The sequence below is a fragment of the Strix aluco genome, chromosome W, assembly GCF_031877795.1.
Source record: "Strix aluco isolate bStrAlu1 chromosome W, bStrAlu1.hap1, whole genome shotgun sequence".
Lineage (NCBI taxonomy): Eukaryota > Metazoa > Chordata > Aves > Strigiformes > Strigidae > Strix > Strix aluco.
The window spans coordinates 44,047,436-44,057,749 of NC_133970.1; the positions used below are offsets into that span (position 1 = coordinate 44,047,436).

The window sequence follows — 10,314 nt, forward strand, 5'->3', positions numbered from 1 at the left end:
GCTACAGTGTGCTTCTGTCTACTGTTGTCTATAGGAAAGTCAGAAGCCTATTAAAATTTGTAATAATTAAGAATAAAGTTACCTACAAAAAGGTAGGTTTCTCTTGGGAGGAATTTTAACAAAAGCAAGAGTTTGGTGATTGCAGCCAGTATACAAAAAACTGGAACAGTTGCTCCATATGGGGATTTATTTCAGGAAATAAAAACCAGGGAAAAACTAGAATGCCTTTATGCACTATCACACATAGGTAAAATTACATGTTCTGAAATGGGTTGTGGTTTCCATATTGCAATTGGAAAAGCTTTTAGATATCAAACACATTATTTTGCAACATATTGACACCATCTGATGTATTAGATATAATACAGGGCTTCTTAGATGCCATTGAAGATTCAAGTGGTTTGAAGAACAGAAATGAAAAGCTTCACCTCAGGCAGAAGCCAGTATATCCCTTTCCAGAACAACAGATATATCTTTTAAATCCTCTATGGGATTTATTATGGTGTGCCCATTAGCATCAACATATTTAAGGATGTGCCAGTGTTTCCATTATAAACCCCTATTTTAAAGTGTTTTATAACTCAGCTGTAAACATATGGCACTTGGCAGAGACAGACACAATTCATCTGTTTCTATACCAGGACTTTAAAAAGTGTGCATGCATGCACACACACAAGCAATTGTGGGATCTTAGTCTTTAATGTAGTTCTGTAGCCCAAAATTATCTAAATCAAAAGAATAACTTGTCTTCAACTTCTGACATAGCTCTTCACTTTCACTGATCTCCTGATGTAGCCAGTTATAATTTGTTTTTCAAACCTTAAAAGCAACTGCTCTTATACTGTACCCACTTCTCTTGAGGGTTATAGTGTTACTGCCAAGGGGGTTTCACCTAAGGAGGGAGTCTCCCTCATCCTTCCCATTCACATTTCTGCAGCAAGCCTATAATGAACTATTTGGTAAACAAGCAATAGTCTGAAAACCTCCTTTAGCAAGCTCTTACAAAGGCTACCTTTAAATAGGAGAATGTTTTTAAACACTAGGCTGTAAAGAGCTTTGATACATTTTCAAAACATCAGCAAATGAAACAGAGCTGCCAAGAAGCTATTTGTTAGTTTTATTTTTCACTCCTGTTCTACTTTTAATTTTAGGCTGTTAAAAAGAAAACAAAGGAAATTAAATGAAAAGCTTCTCTATTTAAGATAGTCTGGCTGTTCCCTCCCTAGCCTCCCTAGTGAACTCCCTCATGTCCATATCTGAATCTCCAAGGAGCACTATGTCCCCCACAGATCTCTACAGGCAGACCAGTACAGGCTCCTTCCTCCTCGGACCTGTCGGTAGAGCTTTGCAGCAAGGGGTGGAAGTGGGGAGTCACCCTCCCAGAAGCTCTGGGCAGATGCCCCCAAGGATGTACTTTGTGCAGATGGCCCAGCTCCTGACAGCTGCTGAAGGAGCAGGCTGTGCACTCCACTGTGCTTCTAAGTCCTCTTTTAGCAAAGTAAGTGTGAGAAACTGTGGACTAAGGTATTGTTTATTAAGATTTATGTTAAGCTCAATGTAAAATTAGACGACAGAAACCACTCATGCAAACAACCACTGGACGCCGCCTGTGTGAGATAAGATAACTGTAATCACTCACACAAACTTAACCCGATACTGCTCATGCAAGATAACTACCAGATTTCCAGGAAGCGACAAGAAACAGGACAAGACAGCCCATATAAGGATATATGAGTAAAAGATCAACTATGAGACAAAGAGGGAAGACTTCTTACTTCAGCCTCAACAAATACCAGGAGGCAGGAAACGACCCCCCTAACAACAACTGAAGCATGCGCGGAGTACCTCCACTACCTCATGAGCACGGAAGTAAAGATGTATAAAAAGGGGACTATTTGAACTACTCAGCACGGCAGTTGGCGGAGCGCAGACTCCCCTGCCGTCCAGCGCTGTCTTTGCTCATATTCTACTTGCTATAATTAATAAAGATTGAATTATAGTCCATTGTGGTCTCAATTTATAACAATTCCTGGTGCCGTGACTCGGATAAGGAACGGTGGGCTTCTGTCCTCCGGGGAGGCGCCCCGCGGCAATCCGCGGCCCCGCGACTGACAGCCTACCTCAACCTTACCGACGAACCTAAATTCTAGAATAGTGAGCAAAGGAGAAAACCGGTAAGATCCCATAAAAATTCTGTGCACGGGAGTCCGGACGAAGACGCAGGACGCGTAAGTATATTGCGAATTTGCTCGCAGGTTTGCCGTTCGGGCGGGACTGGGTTTCCTGGAATATAACGAATGAGAGGTTCGATATACTGAACCAAGCGAGTGTGGACTCTTAAGTACTGCGTTTCCCATCTCCCGCGAGGGATTGGGCCAGGAACAAGGGGAGTGAGTGAGTGTATGTTTGTGGATATTCCAGAAGATGGGGGCGAAGGGCAGCAAGCCTTCGACTCCCATGGGAAGGGTACACACTGTACCTAAGAATACCCCTTTGGCATATGTCTTAGACAATTGGAGGTATTTCCCTGGAACCCTAGGGAAAGATAAGCAGAAAATGATAGAATACTGTACTAAGATATGGGGAGGGAAGAAGATTTCTAAAAATACCTTTTGGCCAGTCTATGGGTCAGAAGAAGATTGGGTAAGACAGCAATTAAACCTCTGGGTCAATAATAAAAAAAAAAAAAACCCTTAACCCAGAGGAGAGTCAGTATGCGGAAGTATGGATAAAAAGACCGGGAGCTAAACTTTACCCACTGAATGAAGTAAAAACTAAACAAAAGAAAAAGCAGGAAGAGTTAGACGAAACCCTTCTAACCCCCCCCTCCTTACATTCCTCCTCCTGCTCCCGTAGCCCCTCCCGAGGTCCCCAGAGCTCCCACTCCCCCACCGGAGTCGGAACAAGGGTCTTCCCCTCCTCCTAGACGCATGACTAGAAGTCAAAAAGGGGCAGCTCAGATGTATCCTCTAAGGGAAATGCCCATGGGGGGACCTCAGCCTATGATTGGATATATTTCTGTACCCCTAAACTCGGCTGACCTACGAGATTTTAAAAGAACCGAGATGGGAAAACTTGATTGAGGACCCACTTGGAGTGGCAGAAAGATTAGATCAATTTTTGGGACCAAACCTTTATACTTGGGATGAGATGCAATCTATCCTTGGTCAATTATTTACTACCGAGGAAAGAGATATGATTAGACGAGCAGGAATGAGACTGTGGGATGTTCAGCATGCCCAGGGACCCCAAGCAGATATCAAATGGCCACTCCAAAGACCTAACTGGGATAATCAGGATCCAGTGCATAGAACTCATATGCAAGATCTGAGAACTATAGTAATTCAGGGGATTAGAGAAGCAGTACCCCGTGGCCAGAATATCAATAAAGCATTTAATGAAATGCAAAAGAAAGATGAGAGCCCTACTGAGTGGCTGGAACGACTGAGGAAAGTCCTTCAACTGTACTCTGGGGTAAATCCAGACGACCCTTTAGGGCAAGCGCTCCTAAAAACTCAGTTTGTAGCAAAATCATGGGAAGATATCAGAAAAAAAAAAAAAAAAAAAAAAAAAAAAAAAAAAAGATTGAAAAGCTAGAAGACTGGCAAAATAGAGGGTTGGATGAATTATTGAGGGAAGCTCAGAAAGTCTACGTAAGGCGGGAAGAAGAGAGCAGCAAGCGACAAGTAAAAATGATGGTAGCAGCTGTCAGAGAGGATCGCAACGGGCGGACTGGTGAACACAGATCTGCTGGAATAAAACAAGAGAACGCAGTAGTAAAGAAGGAACAGAGATGTTGTTTTTACTGTGGAAAGAAGGGACACATAAAGAAGAATTGCAGAGAAAGGATCAGAGATGAGGAAATATTGAAAGCAGAATAGGAGAGTCAGGGGCTCTATATTTTAGGGGACCGGAGTCATCATGAGCCCTTGATAAAGTTAAAAATAGGTCCCCATAAACAAGAGTTCACCTTTTTAGTAGACACAGGGGCTGAGAAATCGACTATTAGGCAAATACCTGAGGGATGTAAAACTTCCTCTGAAAAAGTACAAGTAATAGGGGCAAAAGGAGAACCCTTTAAAGTAAGCAAAATCAAAAATGTGATATTCGAAACTGAAAATAAATTTGGAATGGGTGAACTCTTGCTCGTCCCTGAAGCAGAATTTAATCTGTTGGGACGGGATTTAATTGTTGAACTACAATGTGGAGAAGTATTATTTATAGATGGGTCATCACGGATAGTGGAAGGTAAACGATTGTCCGGATATGCCATCGTTAAGTTGGAAAAAGGAGAATTTAAGACAATAGAATCAGGCCCCCTGAGTGCCAGCTGGTCAGCTCAAGCCTGTGAGCTGTATGCATTGTGGAAAGCATTAGTGTCACTGAAGGGAAAGGATGGAACTATATATACAGACTCACGCTATGCGTTTGGAATGGTACATACCTTTGGAAAAATATGGGAGGAAAGCGGATTTATTAACTCACAAGGAAAAGAATTGATACACCCGGAATTAATTCAGCAAGTTCTGGGGGCATTGAAAGTGCCGAATAAAATAGCAGTTGTACATATAAAGGGACACCAGCGAGGTACAAATTATCAAGTCAGGGGAAATAACGCAGCTGATATAGAAGCAAAACGAGTGGCAGGCAATTATAATACGATTTTGACTATACAACCAGTACCTGTTAGTAAAAATTTGAGTTTTGAGTCTGCAGAAAAGGAAAAACTAGAACAAATGGGAGCTAAGGAACGGGATAGTAAGTACGTATTACCAGATGGGAGAGAAGTCTTGCCGAAGGGCATAGCACTCGAAATATTTTCAAAAATACACAGTAAAACCCACTGGGGAACCCAGGCGTTAGTTGATCATTTCAATCAACAGTTTGCCTGTATAGGCGTATATAATATAGCAAAGACAGTCACAGCAGCCTGCGAGACCTGTCAAAAGGTTAATCGAAACAACACGAGACAAAAACCTCTTGGAGGACGTTCCCCAGCATACAGACCTTTCTCACACATACAAGTGGATTTTACTGAACTACCCAGAGTAGGGCGTTACAAACATTTATTAGTAATGGTGGATCATTTAACACATTATGTTGAGGCTTTTCCTACCTCCAAGGCAACTGCTAACCAGGTTACTAAGGTATTACTTGAACACATTATACCTAGATATGGAGTACCTGATGTAATCGACTCAGACAGAGGAACACATTTTGTGTCAAAAATTGTTAGAGATCTAGCAGAAAACTTGGGAATTAAGTGGGAATACCATACGCCATGGCATCCACAAAGTTCGGGAAAAGTTGAAAGGATGAATGGAGAAATCAAAACTATTTTGACTAAATTAATGATAGAAACCAAGCTATCATGGATCAAGTGCCTACCCATGGCACTATTAATACTCAGAACCAGACCCCGAGCAGATATAGGAATATCAGCGTTTGAGATGGTATATGGAATGTCCTATAGAATTGAAAGTCCACAAACAAATGTTTTAATTCGAGATCGTGTAATTAATGAATATGTTTCACAATTAGCAGAGCATCGTAACAAACTTTGGGAACATGGGCTGATTGTGCAACGACCTCCATTGGACTTAAAAATTCACACTTTCAAACCGGGGGACTGGATATTAGTTAAAACATGGAAAGAAGAAACCCTAAAACCCAATTGGGAGGGACCTTATCTTGTTTTGCTTACAACAGAAACAGCTGTCCGGACTGCTGAGCGTGGATGGACTCATGCCAGTCGCGTTAAAGGCCCAGTGACAAGACCCCACTGGAAAGTAATCAGTACTCCAGGTGACACCAAGATAACCCTGAAAAGATAAAGTAATGATAAAAACTTTGCTTGATCATTTTGTCGCATTACCTTTTGGTATAAAGTGTGTATTGTTGTTTATATTTGCAATAATTATTTCTCTCTTCGTATATTATATATGGAAGCATACAAAATGTACTAAAGGAAATTGTTAAACTCATGCAACCACACAATATTGAATATAGAAAATATGTTGATATAAACACTCTAGATATACGAATTAAGTGTAATAATTTGAACCGCAATTGTTATCTGTTTGCTTGTTCCAAGTGTATGGTATGCCAGGACAAATGGTGGACTCACTGTGAATGTGGATACCCTTCAATAGGGGTTTGCACACAGTGTTGGAAAATCCAAAGAACTCTCACTGAGTGAAAATCAAAGCAATTAGAGTCTAAACAAGAAATTATTTAAGAATCCCATGAGTGGTGGGAAATTTTTACCAAAGGAATAAACCCTCAATATTATTGTTACTATTCCAATGAACCAATCCCCTTTGTAACTGAAATCTTGGCTATAAAGTGTAAGAAGGGAAGTACCAACTGTGCCTTGCCTCATCCCATTAGTTAAAGCTGTAAAGTGGGAAGCCTATATATAAACAGGCAGAAAGCCCAAAACAGCTGTTCTCCTGAAGAATTCCCTTGCTGCCGAGAAGATGGTACACCCCGTGGCTCGAAGCAACCGAGTCGACGGGCGAGGCAGAGGAGGAACAAACTGTGGAGAAAAGAATCAGAACAATGGGACACAAAAGCAACAATGGCCAAACTTCCCCAGGGATGATAAAAATATACTTAAATTGGCAAAATTGACAGACACCTTTTTTTTCTGGTGTACCGCTAGTTTTGTTATTGATAATAACCCAAGCAAATGGAAACCCCCATGAACCAATGCTCTGGAAACTATATAACTTACAGGAATCTAGACTAATACAAAACCAGACCTCTCCGGGAAATTGGAATTTTACTGTCCAATTAGTCTCAATGATTCCGGTCGATATCCAGAGAGGCTGGGAGGCGACGGAAGCCAACTCCAAAGCCTTCTATGTGTGTCCAGCTTCCAATCCTGGAAAGAGTTATTGCAACTATCCAGGCCATTTTTATTGCGGTTATTGGGGTTGCGAGACAATAGCCTCAGACTGGCCAACAAAAGGAGACAAATATATAAGTATCACTTGGGGACCTCCAGGTTGCATTCCACCACAACATGGATCTGACGGCTCCGGGGTCTGGGGATCCGTAAGGGGGGTGAAATCATCTCCATCAGAATGCGACAGAATAGAAATTGAAGTTAAACAACCAGAAGATGACACATGGTTAATTGGCCGTACCTGGGGAATTAGATATTGGGAACCTGGAGCAGATAGAGGAAGCTTTTTCAAAATAATAAAAGAAAGGATACCCCACGATCCTTTACCAGTAGGACCAAATCCGGTCCTGAATCCACCCACTTTCTCTAAAAAAAAAAAAAAAAAAAAAAAAAAAAAAAAGGTTGTCCCCGTGAACATCGCAACCCCTTCCCCAGACTCCTTTTTGAAAACAGCTAATGGTACCATGACTGAATTCTCCTTATCTAGGGATTTAAAGTTGTTAGAATCCAAAGACCCTTTATGGAATCTAATGCAAGCCTCTCTAGTACAAGGTCAGGAATTACAAGGTTTGCAAATGGCTGTAGATGAGGATTTAGCGAAAATAGAACAATCTATCCAAAATTTAGCCACTTCAGTAAAGTTTTTATCAGAAGTAGTACTACAAAATAGAAGAGGATTAGACCTATTATTTTTGAAGGAAGGAGGGTTATGTGTAGCTCTCAGTGAAGAATGTGGTTCTTTTGCTGACCATACGGGAGTCGTCCAAGACTCCATGTCCGAACTTCGGAAAAGGTTAGACCAACGTAGAAAGGATCGTGAAGCGGGCAGGTCATGGTATGAAAACTGGTTTAATGTTTCACCTTGGCTAACCACTTTGTTGTCGGCTTTAGCAGGACCGCTTATTATGTTGATCCTGGGACTTATATTTGGGCCTTGTATATTACGCTATATTTTTCATTTTATTAAAGAACGGTTTGACACAGCTAAATTGCTTATTTTAACCTCGAGAGTAGAATATGAAAGTGTATCTAATAATGAAGATGAAAATTATTGTGAATGTATTATGCCACGCGAAAATCATTATTGTGAGTGCTATAATAAATGTCGAAATTGTGAAAAAGAAATTGTTTACAAGAATGAAGATGAAAGTAGCTCCTAATAAACAATAGGATAAAAAGAAAAAGGGGGGATTGTGAGAAACTGTGGACTAAGGTATTGTTTATTAAGATTTATGTTAAGCTCAATGTAAAATTAGACGACAGAAACCACTCATGCAAACAACCACTGGACGCCGCCTGTGTGAGATAAGATAACTGTAATCACTCACACAAACTTAACCCGATACTGCTCATGCAAGATAACTACCAGATTTCCAGGAAGCGACAAGAAACAGGACAAGACGGCCCATATAAGGATATATGAGTAAAAGATCAACTATGAGACAAAGAGGGAAGACTTCTTACTTCAGCCTCAACAAATACCAGGAGGCAGGAAACGACCCCCCTAACAACAACTGAAGCATGCGCGGAGTACCTCCACTACCTCATGAGCACGGAAGTAAAGATGTATAAAAAGGGGACTATTTGAACTACTCAGCACGGCAGTTGGCGGAGCGCAGACTCCCCTGCCGTCCAGCGCTGTCTTTGCTCATATTCTACTTGCTATAATTAATAAAGATTGAATTATAGTCCATTGTGGTCTCAATTTATAACAGTAAGGAAGTGAGAAGTACCACTGACCTCACAAGGACTATTCATGCACAGAAACTCAACCATCTGCTCCTGTATCTTGCTAATTCAGAGACCTAAATCAATAAGACTGTTCCAGACTTACATCTGGTCTTCATGTTAGGGATCCCTGAGGTCTGCCATGAGAACCGCTACTCACCCAGTATTCATGGAAATACACAAGGATTCATGGAAAAAAAACAAAAGCCAGATGTATTTAGTCTTTTGGAATTACAGTTTCCAGAGCCCAGTGTCTTGTATGTGCTTTCTGTAGCGCTGAGAGGGTTCTGCAGTTGTGCTGTCAATTGTGCAATAAACACAGCAAGCTGAAAACCCAGACATCAAGGACCCATTGAACAAGCCAAGGAATATTTTTTATAACCAAATTCCAAAATGCTATAATTTCTGAATTTAATCACAAATTCACAGCATGGCAGTTAAATAAGCAGTTTAATTCCTCATGATTCTTACATACAGAAAATCACCAGAATTGCTGGTAAGTTAAAACATCTGCAGAAAGCCAAGAGGTGCACAAAAGAGCACTTCACTTCAAACAAAGGCAGAGGCAGCACTCAGGCTCACGGATGGGATAGGAGAACCCAACACAGGGAGGGCTCTAAAGATCTCTCAGTCACATGCCCTGCAAAGGGCTCAACTTGCCTTAATCCTCACCATTGTTTGTCCAATAGAGAAGTATTTGGTACTAGGGAAAGAGGAAACAAGCAGCTTCCCTGGGGCTACCTATGCCCATGGTCTATCAAGCCGTGTAGTTGTGGCCAGAAACAAATATGTTACCTGGTTGTTTTGTCTCCCTTGCTGTCCTTTGGCCCGGCCATAGCATGTCCTTGCAGGATGTACACGCTGCTTGGAAAGACCAAAGCCACAGATATCAACTAGTGAGCCAGCCTGTCCTGTGCATCAGTCCACAAATGTTTCACCCAACTGCAACACCTGAAGAAAAGCTTGGACTTGTACTCCCCCCCTCGTCCCCACACTGTGAAGTCAGTCTACATCTGGCCCCACTGAACATGCTCACCTGTTAGCACACACTTGAACAGCAGCAAAGACAAAGGGACAGAGAGCTTCAGTTGTACCATTTATAATTCATCTAAGACATGAGGTGCAGTCTGCCTGACTTGTTTCCCTGTGCATAGAAAAAGCTAGGTGATAGAGAAAGCATTACAAATAGTCATTGTGCCATTTAATGAGATTTGGGTCATCTGGAATTGGAGGCCACGAACCCCAAATGATTTTTCCTGCCCGCTGATTAGGCAGAATTTGGCACTACTTCTCTCACCACTCTCACCACTAACAGACTTCCAAAAAGTGTGTGCCAAGATCAACCTTGATGTAATTCCAGCAACTTCATCAGAGAAATATTTAGCTCTGTCCTTAATCACCTCCATCCATTTTTTGACTTTCCAGTATCCTTCTATGAACAATGATTTGCCTTTGATTCCTGGGACACCAAACCAAGATGACTTTGTTGTTGGACAAGCAATTCCAAGGTCAGAGTGGTGAGCTGGAAAGGCAGATAGCGCTGGTTCTACATGCTAGCTGTGGTTGCTGTCTCAGCTCAATGGCCCCTAAAGTAAGTATGGCTGAACAGCTCACCCTTCTCATTCACTGCTCCACAGATACTTCTAACACCATGGACCACAATTACCAAGCAATAG

At 41.6% G+C, this 10,314-nt stretch overlaps 1 long non-coding RNA gene across 1 annotated transcript; it reads left to right on the forward strand.

Annotated features, from left to right (window-relative positions):
- The first annotated feature begins 1,723 nt into the window (after positions 1-1,723).
- Positions 1,724-6,013, forward strand: LOC141917693 (uncharacterized). Its single transcript, XR_012621408.1, has 2 exons — positions 1,724-2,228; positions 5,710-6,013. It is a non-coding gene; the product is annotated as an uncharacterized LOC141917693 (long non-coding RNA).
- The last annotated feature ends 4,301 nt before the right edge of the window (positions 6,014-10,314 follow it).